We start from the raw sequence: 12,955 nt of genomic DNA, 5'->3' as shown, positions 1-12,955 counted from the left end.
ATATACTTTTGGTTTGTTGGCAGGTCATGCATTTATTTGCAAACTATCAATTTATCTAAATTGTTGCAGTTTTGCCATGTCTGCCAATTACTAAAGAGGATCTTTGTATGTTCCAACCGCTTAAAATCTTGTTTATTAATAGGCTCCACCGCCCGGTTCTGAAAAACAGTGCCATGCATTAGGTACTCTTTCTTTAACTAAATGCTATGGATAAGTGATAAATTCCGCTCTGCCGGCGGAGTTTGCAGAGTTTTGCCCACTCCGCGTCAGCCTTGTAACACGGAGTTCCGGCAAAACTCCACCAACCACGCAGGTTTTCTTCGCGCGTAGCTCCCCAACGCTAAGTTTTCGAGTGGGAATTGCTGTCCCCTAGTGCGATTTTCAGGTGCTAGGATGGCACGCGGGGACATTTTCTCAGCGTGGGAAGTCGCAGGCAGTCATGACTGTACGCTGTGAGAAAGCTGCTGCTCGAGTAGGAAATCTGCTCAAGCAGCAGTAAAGAAACAGAATCTTGCAGCGGTTTTATGTAACGTCGCGAGTTCCACCCACCCCTACTAAATACTTGATTTTATCCCTGGTCTGCCTGTTTCCAGCCTCAAGAAACCTTATGTTTATTTTTGAAATATTGTGCTAAAACTTTCTCAGATGACAAAGTTTATATCACCACTTTCCCTATATTAGCATAAAGTCTGACAATATTAAATCAACTCTGTTCTTCAAAAACCTAATGCTGACCCTGAGGTCTTGTTCAGCTACAAACCTAGTTATGTTTGGCCTCCATTGCATATCAGAAGGACTTGAAACGGAAGTCACATCACATTGATCCACACTTTTTGAAACCATTAATTTGTTGAATGATTTTAGTCAGGATTTCAACCTCAATGGAGTAAAGAAACAACGATTTTAAACAGCAGAAAACAGTGCTTTACACAAGGGACAAACATCAAGCTTGTGCGTTCATATTCCTTAACCTTTCCTCAGAGAGCCAAATTTCAGCCTACAATCTCATACGGGAGTGAACAAATGAGAGGGAGAGACGCTTTACCGTTAAACAATATCATAACAAAAGCATATTGTGTGATATTCCAGCTTCCAAGATATGTCTCTCCAGCCCAACTTCGACTGGAATTTGGAGTACAAAACCAGACAGTGGAGCGAATGGGATCCTACGTAAAAACATGGCATAAAATCAGACTAGCTGAAAAAGGCACTTTAAATGACCTTCTATGGACAGAACTAACTTGGAATAATAAATCCCCATCTAATAAATACCTTACAGATGCAATTAAGAAACTGGGTTTAGAGAACTTATGGAACACTTCCCACAATGTTTTTAAAAAACTGGTGACAAAAACGACAAAGAGTATCTCCCTCGCACTGGATAAGGAAACATTGTCAAAACGCACCCATGGATGGACAGTTATAAGCAATTATAAGAATAGCAACCCTCAATCCTATTTAAATTTAGGAATAAGGATACATATAAAACAAAAATTCCTGAAGCTAAGATTGGGGGTAGGACCTATAAAAGCACTATTACCGCCATGGAAATGAACCGGACATAACAGTGAATGTAGATTATGTGGACTAGGTGAAGAGAACATTACCCACATCATCTGTATATGTGAAAAACTGAAAGACATAAGGGTATCCTTATTAAAACCGTTTTTTAATCAGCATGGTGTGAGGACTTGTAGACAAGCAATACTTCTATGTTTTAATCCAACTGTAACTCAATTAAACTGCCGCCTTACAAAATTTTTAGATATTACAGAGAAAAGATTAAATATCCAATTAGATTTGCTATCAGTTTAATGAAACATTGATTAGTCTTCGGATTATTTGCAAATTTCTCTTACTTGCACGTTTTAAGAATTAACTTTTCCTTTTTTTATAATTGTATAACACTCTCTGATCTTAAGAAAAATATTTCTTTTAATTTAAATGTACAGAAATGTTATTACTAAGAAATGGCGCTTTTTTTTTTTTTTTGTATGATTACCATATGCAATGATTTTAATTAATTATGCATAATAAAATTACTTACTTACTTACTTACTTACTTTCCTCAGTATTCGACTCAACCGAGCATAAATCCCTTGTTGACTAGCTAATGTCAAATGCAACAAAGGTGGGGTCAGCCCAAAAATGTTTCATTTTATTCCTGGCAAACCGTGCTGTACATCTACCTGCACATTACCAGCACGTGCTACCTGCACATTTCCCTCTGTGTGCGCCGTCAAGTCTGGAGTTTTCCAGGGTTCTTCACTGTTTCCATTTTGCACCATGGGTGTCTTTCTGAGATCTATAAAAAGTATGTGTGCGAGATCACGTAACATTTTTTTTTTCAAACAATAACTATGCTTTATAAACAAATTACACAAATAGTAAATATGCATAAGAAGACAACATTCACTGATTTGCTTTTACCAATTAAGCCAAAATGTTGTTAAACAGTACATTTGGCTGAAACAGTACCCAAAATAGTGCAACTATAGAATAAAAGCAGTAAATGGTGACCCAATGCTAAGCATAGCCATAATAGAATTAGCAGCTGCTCTTTTAAGAATCTTGGAGTGCTACAACATCCCATAATTCCCAAAAGGGGGCTGTAAGGCAGGTTGTGTATTTTCCACTCTGTGAGGAAGATCCTGAACACAATCCTACTTTATTAATGCTATTTTTAGCTAATTACAGCATTGTTTTGGGGGTTGTGTTTCACTTGATGTCTTTGGATGTCACAAATGGCATGGGGACTGCAGTTCTGAGCCTTAGTCCTAGCAGGGAAACTTAATGCTGGTCTTCACCTAAAGATTTGGGCTCCATGTCGAGTTCATCCTCAGACTGGGATGGTTTTTCACTAGTTTCACTTGATTGAATCCCACCAAGAATCTCTCCAATGATAATTTGATTGGTTTCCATGAGCCATCCAATAGAACTGAAAGGAAATGCAATCAATGGCCACCACATCTGAAGTTATGGAACATCAATATGCCTCAAGCCCTTCTTATTGTGCCTTTGCTTCCTGATCTCCCAAAGCTTATGATTAATATCTTCACAAAGACATTCACAGGCTGTCAAACAGCATCTGCAGAAGACTATCAGATTGGATGAATCAGATCCCAAGTTCTTGATGGAGCACCCTAATGACTAAACTGATGGCTAAATGTCTGAACAATGAAGGTACAAATGTGGCTTTATAATCATAACATTATTAAAGTTAAATAAGGACCCTGTACCTTTAAGAATCCTAGAGGTTTCCAATCCCAAAATGCTTTGCACTGGTAAGTGCGTCTCAGAGGCAGTTTTTTTTCCAGCCTTGTAGTGGTTGGACCGAGGTATGTAGACAGTGTTGTAGATCTTTGCCTTCAAAACACTCTCATCTTCCCACATTTCTTACTCATTTGACTCTAGATTACTCTGCTTTGAGGCAACTAATGTTGTCACACTCATTGGTGGCGGAGAATACTTCACTAAGGAAGAGACTCAGGGCCCGATTCACAAACGTAAAGTTAGACAAACAGTCTAAGTACAGACCTGAAGTCTAAGTTTATACCTAAAGTTTAACTTTACACCTGAAGTCTAACTTTACACCTGAAGTCTAAGTTTAGACCTGAAGTCTAAGTTTAGACCTCAAGTCTTAGTTTAGACCAAAAGTCTAACTTTACTACTTTTCGGTATTCCAAAAAGGGGAGTTACTACTAGTCAAATGACTAGCAATAAAAGTTACTGGTAGTAACTTACCTTTGTGACTACTAAAAAGTAGTAAAGTTAGAGTTTTGGTCTACGTTAGACTTTTAGCCTAAATTTAGACTTGAGGTATAAAGTTAGGCTTCAGGTGTAAAGTTACACTTCAGGTGTAAAGTTAGACTTTAGGTGTAAACTTGGACTTCAGGTCTAAACTTAGACTTTTGATCTAACTTTACCGTTGTGAATCGGGCCCCATGATTATCTCTTACTTTGGGCTTCATGCCTGCCCCCCTTGGACCTCTGTCCTATAGGATCTCAACAAAGGATCTACTACAAATGCCACTAAGCCCTTTACAACCTCCTTCAACTAAAACATGAAGCATTATGGCTCTAACGACGCCTATGCCATAGTCACAGCTCCTAACCTACAGAAGAAATATAAGCCTCCAAAATAAGACTGGACCTTCCTTCAACTAGAGTCAAAACATTGCTCCGTAATAGTCTCAACTGTCTATAAATGTTATTCCTCAGATCCGGAAACAACTGCTGTCCAGGGCAGGAAAGCAAGAGCATGGACAGTGCAATGAAAAAAGATGTGCGATACTGCTGACACTGCGTTTAAGGCTGCCAGCTTGTCAGACCTTTTTGGAAGTTGCGATCAGGCCCTATGAGGAACAATACAAATGGCAGAACAACTGCAAAAAGAGTGAAAGCAAGGCTTCTCTTAAGTGGTGCAGGAGGATCTCCTGATAGCTAATCGGCTCATCAGTGCATCTATTATCAACTGCTAACCTCACAGTGTCAGGAAAGTGGCATAGCATTTGTTAAGATGGTCATCTTGGCTGCACCTAACATCTGTTACACTGAATGCTCAAGTAAAAATTATTTCCCTTGCATTCTCAGGTTTCTTGTTGTTCAGACAACATATTGAGGAATAGATGGTTTGTATGAAGAATGAAGATGAGACCTTCAAAATGTTGAGGTGAGAGAAGCATGAGAAATTCTTCAGATAGTACCAGCGTTAGGGAATTCAATCCCTCTCAAATGGCCACCAACCCCATTAGCAACAACTACAACCCAGGTACTTCTATCAAGGTTGATTATAGACCTCTAACCCGCCATAATCGACCAAATCATATTGATGACCTCAATCCAACTCAAGCAAATGACTTTCTCATCCTCCTCACCCTGTACACCACATCAGGGGGCAGGTATTTGCAACATCTGGAAGACTTGTGAAGTGTCACAGGTGAAAAGTCGGTGTCTACTATTGTTTGAAAGGAATAGTCTCTTCGTTTCAAAGCACTGCTTCCTTCCATATATTAACTGCGTCACTAGCAACATTTCATGTAGCTAACCTTCACAAGACAACCTCAATCTTATTAAAGAAGAGAGCATCTATTCTAAATGATATCCTTATCAGGAAGAAAGATCTAAAGAAAGACATGAGATGCATCCTATACGTGTGGCTATCCAACAGATTGATCGGATGTAAACATCCTCCATGCTATGTGACAGGATGAGTGTAGTCAGTTTTGAAGAAGCTACCTTTCACATTCCAATCATGAAGAATCATAGGGAATTTCTGTGTTTAGTGGTGGGGAAATACTTGCACTATACAGTCATTCCATTCTTGCTGAAATCAGTTTCTCTGACCTTCTCCAAATGCATGGTGGTAGTTGCACCTCTCTTGATTCATCAAAACAATCTACACTTGTCCATACCAGGACGATTTGTGTTTTTTAAAGCCTGCAACCTAATCATTCTAAAAGAATCTACGATCTCCCTGCTGCATCGACTGGGACTGCATGCCATTTACCAAAAGTTACACATAACAGCAGTTCACAGCCTGGTTTATTTGGGCTTGATTATTAACAAACAGCAAGGAAAAGGGATTCCTTCAGAAGACAAAGTATCAGCAATTTGATAGACATGCCATCTTCTTTCGAAATCTGCAAACCCAACATCTCAACAGATTTCATATCTTCCGTAGCTGATGGCTTCTTGTATCACTGTTGTGCCAAATGCAAGACTTCATATGAGACCACTACAGAGGTGTCTAGAAGACCAATGGATATAGAGAGTGGACAATGGGGACCGCAAACGTGAGCTCTTAGGGGCAGTGGTACAATGCTTTTCCTGGAGATGCAAGACAACCCAACAAATCCAGGGCGTATTATTTTTTTGGAATCTTCATACCGAGAAAAAACTGGAAAGGATTACTCTCTTCTAGGTAGGGAAGTAGACCTGGGAGAGCTGACTATAATGGGGTTGTCAACTTCAAAAGAAAGCTATATCATTTTAACTTTTTGGAGCCTGGGATAGTTCGCCTAGTTCTGAAGGTGTCTGACCAGCTCTGATATTTGTTCGAATTTTAATGTGAACAGACAACACTACCACGATGCAATACTTAAACAAAAAAGCAGCACCAAGTAAGACTACTATCTCTGGAGGCTCAGAAAACCTGTCATGAATTCTAGCCAGGAACTTGTCCATAAAAGCAGTTCACCTAGTAGCGCACCAAAATCGAGCAGTTCTTCTCCGCAGGATCTTTGAAGAAAACCATAAATAGTTATTAAATGACGAAGTAAATTTTCCTGGACTGGGATTTTCCAGAAATAGACTTATTTTTCACAATTTGAAATATAAAATAGAAACTCCTTCTCCTGGAGATGGGAATCAGGTTCACTCGGCAATGCCCCTTTATCAACATGAAAGAGACTGCCTGGCAAACCAAAGCTACTGACCAGGCAATAAGTTCAACTATTTCATCTGAAACTGACCAGGCTAAAGTTAAGCTCAGTTCTCGCTTATCAAAGTTCACCTTACAGCTCTGATAGGATGGAGGACAGTGCTGAAGCCTTTGTATTCAAACATCCAGTAATTATTCAAAGGCCTAAATAAAGATTGTCCTACAATAAGAGCTCATTGTCTTACCTGGGAGCCAAATGTAGTGCTTTCCAAGTTAATGGATTGCCCCTTTGAACCCATCCGCAAAACCTCATTACAGCATTCACCATATAAAATGGCCTTTCTAGTTGCCATCACTTCTTCTCACATCTGCTAGTGCCCTGCGTGCCCTGTCAGGGGTTGAACCTTTTCCAGATTTCCATCCCAGCAGAGCAGTAATGAACCCACCTTTGCTATCTTGCTATCTAGAATTTCACGTCATTAAGAACAATAAGGCTAGTAGTTTTTCCGTAATCCAGATATGACCGCTGAATGCTGTTTGCTGACTAGATTTCAGGACATTTCGCACTTTTATCCTAATAAACCCAAATCAATAAGAATGAAGTTGAACCTCTTGTTAGTCAGTCAGTCAAATTACTTGATTTGGCTCGCATACATATGATACATAAAAATTTCATGAGCAAAGCAGCTTTAAAAACAGAATATAAAATGCATTGCAATTTCAAACAGAGGGCAACATTTGAAAGACGTATTTCAGTGACCCCTTCCAGTCGAATTCCTGCATCTTTCGGAAAAGAGCAAACGCCACAACAAATGTTGGCGATTTAAAAGCTGGCGATAACTTAGCGCATCACTGCATTTCCTAAGCCTTAGGGGTTTAAAATTGGCTTGATAAATAGTTGTACAAAAAGTTTATAAAATGTACAAAACGCATAAAATGGCTCTGCTCTAACAGACCGTCACAGGGACATTCTGAGGTTGCCACCACAAGAGACCATTTAAACCGGGAACGCTCATTAACCACCACACAGTACCCGCCCGAAAACGAAATGATAGGGATCTCTCCCAGCGTGAGAAGGCAGTATTTCAATATAATATGACTCCCTATGTACAAAGAACAAACTGTAATCTTTAATGGAGCTTTTACATGCTGCGTACTCTAGTCTTTCCAAATGACAACATTTTAAAAACCGATGCTTCACCAGTGACTTGTCTGATTTTTTTAAAGTGCAAGGCGCATCAAAAAAGCTCGAAGCTGTAAAACTCTTACCGACATCAGCAAGCCAGGGAATAGGGGTGCCATTATCCAGTTTAATACAGTTTAACATGATGTCTCTGATTCGACTCGTATCGGTATTGACCCAAGTACTGAGCCGAAGTAAGAGATGGGCCAACTTCATATTATCAGATATATACTTCAAATTGAGCTCAGAATGAATAATAAAATGAGAGCTAGAGGGTGGAAGGTGTAAGTGACGCCTACAGGTGCGTTTTTCCTCTGTTTGCAAAGTCTCAGCCCCCATACCCCAGCACCATAAAGGGCATCCAAAATACACTGGGCATTGAAAATATTCAAAAAAGACAATACGGTCTCCCTGCCTGCAGCCGTAGGCATACTTAATAAAGACCGGCTGATCTACGTAACCTTAGGTGAGAACAGCGGATCTGTGGTTGCCAAGAGCCTGCATTGTTGAAAACAACCCCCAAATAGTTAAAGTCATTCACATCACCAAGACTACCTCTTCACCCATTCATCTAGAAAGATTTTTCTTACCCGACCCACATGCCATAAAGAGCTACTTCCCAAAGTTGGCGTTCAAATCCAGTTACCCCATAAAAGATATAAAGGATTCCACCAGCATACCATAAGTACAGGGTCATCTGCATAAAGTACTGCCAGTACAGTGACTCCCGAGATCAATGGGACGTAGCTGGTTACTTTGGTTAAGGTTGGGCACAAGTTGATAATGTAAATTATGAGGAGTGGGGCCAGGATGCGTCCTTGGAATACCCCTCGGGCTAGGGGAAAAGGGTCGTATATTTCTCCCGTGGGACCAAACCAAAACTTTGCTACAACATTTTCATGGATCGAATGCAGGAAGTTTACTAAGGCAGGTTAAAATTAACAACAGTGCCTTCTCCAAAAATCAATTAAAGTTTGGCAAAAATATCCATAATATATATATGCAACTGTCCAGCAGACCAATGATTTGGAGAATTTTATTATTCAAAAATATAATAATGTGATCTTTTTGTCTTTTCTTTACTTAAATATTCTTATAATATATATAAACTGGCAGGCAAGAACATGTGTAATAGAATTCAAAACCACAAAGTATATCTAAGAGCACCAACGTAGTATCGGACAAACAATACAATTTCAGCTTGAAACAAATGACAAAACACAAAAAGGCTTAACAAAATACATAAACACGTGCATAGAATAAACAATACATGATCGTGACAACAAAAAGAAGAAAACACAAGAGATAAAACAATATTCAATATACTGGAATCCACTTGATTAAACATAGGCCTATGATTCAGCAGGAAAGCGCCGACACGCGTTTCGGAAAAGGCTGGAGAATGCAGGAAGTTCACTAAGGCAACCTCAACACCTACACCCCACAGCATTATCCACAGTTTAGGCCTATTGACAAAGTCAGATGCTATTGACAGATCCATAAAGTCCAGGAACAGATGGCAGTGCTTGGTGATCGTATACTTGCTAATTATCAAGTTTAGGTTTCAGTGTCTAGGCTTCAGATTCTTCAAAACACGGCGGCTAGGTTGGTACTCAACCTTCCGCCAAGATCTCCTTCGGCCCCTAACCTTCTTCACTGGCTTCCTGTGAAGAAGATAATCAGTTTTATGACTCTTTGTCTAACACATAAAAGTGTGTACGGAAGAGGGCCAGGGTGCTGGGTAAATAAGCTAACCTGGTACCAGTCTTGCAGGACTCTGCGATCTATTAACGTACGATTTCTTACACCCCTCAGAATCCGTACGACTAGAAACAGAGGAAGGTCCTTTAACTTTTTGTGCACCAGCTCTCTGGAGCAAACTACCTTTTTATCTACGCACCATCGCTGACCACAACTGTTTTCGTAAGAATCTAAAGACTTGGCTGTTCGACAACTAACTGCTTCCCTTTACTTGAGTCGACCCAGGAGTTTTGTCCGCAAGCGCCATGAGACCTTTGGGTGATTTGTGCGCTAAACAAATGCCCCTGATTTGATTTGATTTGATTTGATAAACACTGCTCCACTATATCTAGTCTCTGGTGGAACCCAAACTGAAAGTGAACAAAATGTTGGAATGGTTTGCCCAAGTCTCAAATTATTAAAGATCCCCGACCAACAATTTTAGCAGAGCTATCAAATAGAAAAATGGGCCATAGCATTTGAACAGTGATAAAAATGTGTACTATAATTGAAGAAGCCCAGGACAGTGGAATCATGGTGCATAAAGAGTTATTAACGACATTCATTAAGAGAGGGCCCCATACGTCAGTGTTGCATTTAATAAGGTCCATAGGAATTCCGTCCAGTCCTGGTGCTTTTTCACTGGGGCTTTGCTTAATTGCCTGAGTGACTTCCTGAAGGGTGACCTGCATAGTTACGGAGTAAGACAATTTGACCTTTAACAAGTCCTCCAGGCTCTCTTTATCAAGCAAGTGGTATATGGCTCTGAAATGATTTACCCAATCAGGGCCCAGGACATTGCAATCAATAGGGGATTAGGTGGAGCTTCCCTTTGCTTAATCTTAACCAGGTCCCAGAATGATATACTGTGCTTATTAAGAGCCACGCTTTCCATGAGCTCCCAATCCATGCTGTTCGGGGCAATCTTTCTCCATCGCTCAGTGTTTTTATAGTTCTTACGCGCTTCCTGCATCATGGTGGGATCTTTCAGGGGGGTAGAGAGAGCCTTCCTTAATATACAATTTGCAGGAGACCTGTGACTATCAAACCAGCAAGAGTTCTGTTGTCCACTCCTGTTCGGTCGTAACAGAGTCTGCCTAATTTTTAGCCTTAAAGTTTCATAGTGGCCTAACATTTTGCAACAAACTATTTCAACAAACAGTGCAAAAATAATACAAAGTGTGACTTCAATAGAGCAAGCAGGTAAAGTCACCACAGGGAATTTCAGATGCCTTGCTAACCTTAAGCCGTGTCAAATATGCTAGTTGATGAAAATTGGTGACTCTGAAGGTGCCACTTTAAGCAAAGGACATTGCTCCATGGTATGCCGAACATTGCGATCTCCCCAATCAGTCGCCAAAATTGCAACGTGCGAGAACCATGCTGACTATCTTCTGGCTACAAATATATAATATACGATTGAGCCTCTACCATGCCCTCTAATAGAGGCCAGTGCTGCCCTATTATTGCTGAATAATTCAACAAGGTCAACAAGATCGTTTTCAGCAATAAATCCACCTAATTGTCCCTGCTACTCTCTGGCTTAGACCACAAGAGAGCATAGCACCCCAAACCTTGCTCATATGTGTTGTAGTTGAGCAGCAGCTTGGTATTAAAGTCCCCACAAAGGATATAGTTGGGCTGTGACACATAGCTGGAGCAGGTAGGACTCAAATCAGCAAGAAAAGCGAAAAAGGATTTTAATTGAGTACTTACGAAGTTTGAGAAATCATTATTATAAAAATTGATTAAATAAAACATAAAAAGCTCTTAGTTTGTCATTAATGAGCAAAAGCCATAAAAGCAGAGCTGTTTCTAAAACTGAAACATCCACTTTCAAATGTAGCTTGCCCCAGACAGAGAGCCCCCCCCCCGCCCCCTTTGCTCTGCCTCGTGCAGAGGGGACATCAGGGCAAGAGTAGTATGCGTAAACAAGACAGGTAGAGTATGTGGTATCTCAAGTTTTCTGAAAAGCAATTAGATCATATTTTACAACTAGATTTAGCCAGTCCGGGTTAGTAATCTTGCCCTTTAGCCCAACTATGTTCCAACTCAACAGGGTAAATGCACTCCTTGGGCTGACTTTCATAGTATCCTTAATGAGAACTCCATAGTCCTGCATGGGGATGGGGCTACAAGGCCCAAGTGAGGAAGCTTGGTTTTTTATATGAGTTCTTGGTGTCCGTCAACGGTGGAAAGAACGTCATAACTATTCAAAAGTGGAATGGAAAATTGCTCTGCCCTGATATGAGAAGGGTTCCAAATCTCCCCTAAAGCAAGTACAGCGTTAGGAAGATTGAAGAAATCACCTTGGGTATTTACATGATTGAATGCAAACGTGCTTCCATGATTATGATGAGACAGTTGTGAAGAAATGATACTAGGTTTGTAAAAGTAATCCAGTGGAACCACGGACATACTGCTTATCACCCTGGCCACACTCAGAGGATCTAACAGAAGACTTTATACCAGCCACGGGGATATGAAATTGACAATAACACTTAGCTAAGTTTCAATGTACAGTCTAGACCTTCCTCCTCTATCTTCATCTGAGGATGGAGTTTTAAGGTCCCCAAAAATGAATGAAACCTGGATCGATCAGTTTATGGACGCATGCTACTTGAAAATTAAAGAACTCCTTCATGCTGAGCTTTTTGTTCATTTTGGTCCAATACGTATATGTTTAGACACCTCAAAGCAGTTGATTTCATGATGGATCATTTTTTGTATTTCCTATTGTGGTTACTTTGTTATTAAACCTCTGCCAGAAAGGCCTAAGGGTCATTCTGTCAGAGAAAAAGTAGCCAGTATTTCCTGGTTACGAAACATTCTGTTACCTGAAATTTGTAATGCAGCCACTTGAAAAGCAGTTCATTCGTTTATTCAACCATATTGTCTTGCTTCGGACACAGGAGCAAACTCCATGGGTGGTCAAGCGACAGTTAAGAATCTTTTTACTTACTGTTCTGTATAGAGCACTACGTTGTATTTGAGTATTTTTGTAATTTATCCATTAGAGTTGAGAACAGTGGAATATTAGGGATTTCCTTAATACTCTATTGTAAAGTTTATGAATGTCAATGAAGATGGTACATGGTTACTTACTTTTGTCCTGGATCTACATGTTAGTGATCTCTCCCTTGTAAGATACAGGCCAGAAAGATTGGTTGAGGTACAGTTCTACCTGAAAAAACTGACTTTGAGAGGCAACATCTGCCACAAGGGATTCTGACATTGGAAGACTGCCCTTCTTAAAGGCACAGTGTACTTTTATTTACAACGTATAACTCCTTTTAACCCCAGTCGTTCAAACACTAAGGCAGCAGTAAAATGATAGAGTGAGGCAGTGCAGTTTTGAATATGAAGTAAAGTTTGATTAGTGTAAATATCCAAAACAAAACTAGGCCTTGGCAGGCTTTAAGGTTTCTTGATATCATTGGACACACTAGTCTTTACACATGTTCTGTAAATAATATATGGGTCACATGTTCTGTGTCCCTGCATGCAGCAGGGGATTCGTCTAACAATTATGACATCAATAATTATCACTATAATGCACAACCATGACTACAAGTAAGTGTTTATTTCTTCTCACACATGTACAGAGAAGTCTCTGTGTCTGTGAGCAGGAAGAATAGGTACATTAAGCA

General features: G+C 40.0%; 1 protein-coding gene across 3 annotated transcripts in view; it reads left to right on the top strand.

Annotated features, from left to right (window-relative positions):
* UPF3A (UPF3A regulator of nonsense mediated mRNA decay) overlaps positions 1-12,955 on the top strand; it is a 508,452-nt gene that overhangs the window by 273,404 nt on the left and 222,093 nt on the right. The window lies entirely within an intron of this gene.

Source organism: Triturus cristatus, chromosome 8 (genome assembly GCF_964204655.1).
Source record: "Triturus cristatus chromosome 8, aTriCri1.1, whole genome shotgun sequence".
Taxonomy (NCBI): Eukaryota; Metazoa; Chordata; class Amphibia; order Caudata; family Salamandridae; genus Triturus; species Triturus cristatus.
Note: the sequence above shows the minus strand (reverse complement) of the source record. Positions and strands in the feature narration are given on the sequence as shown.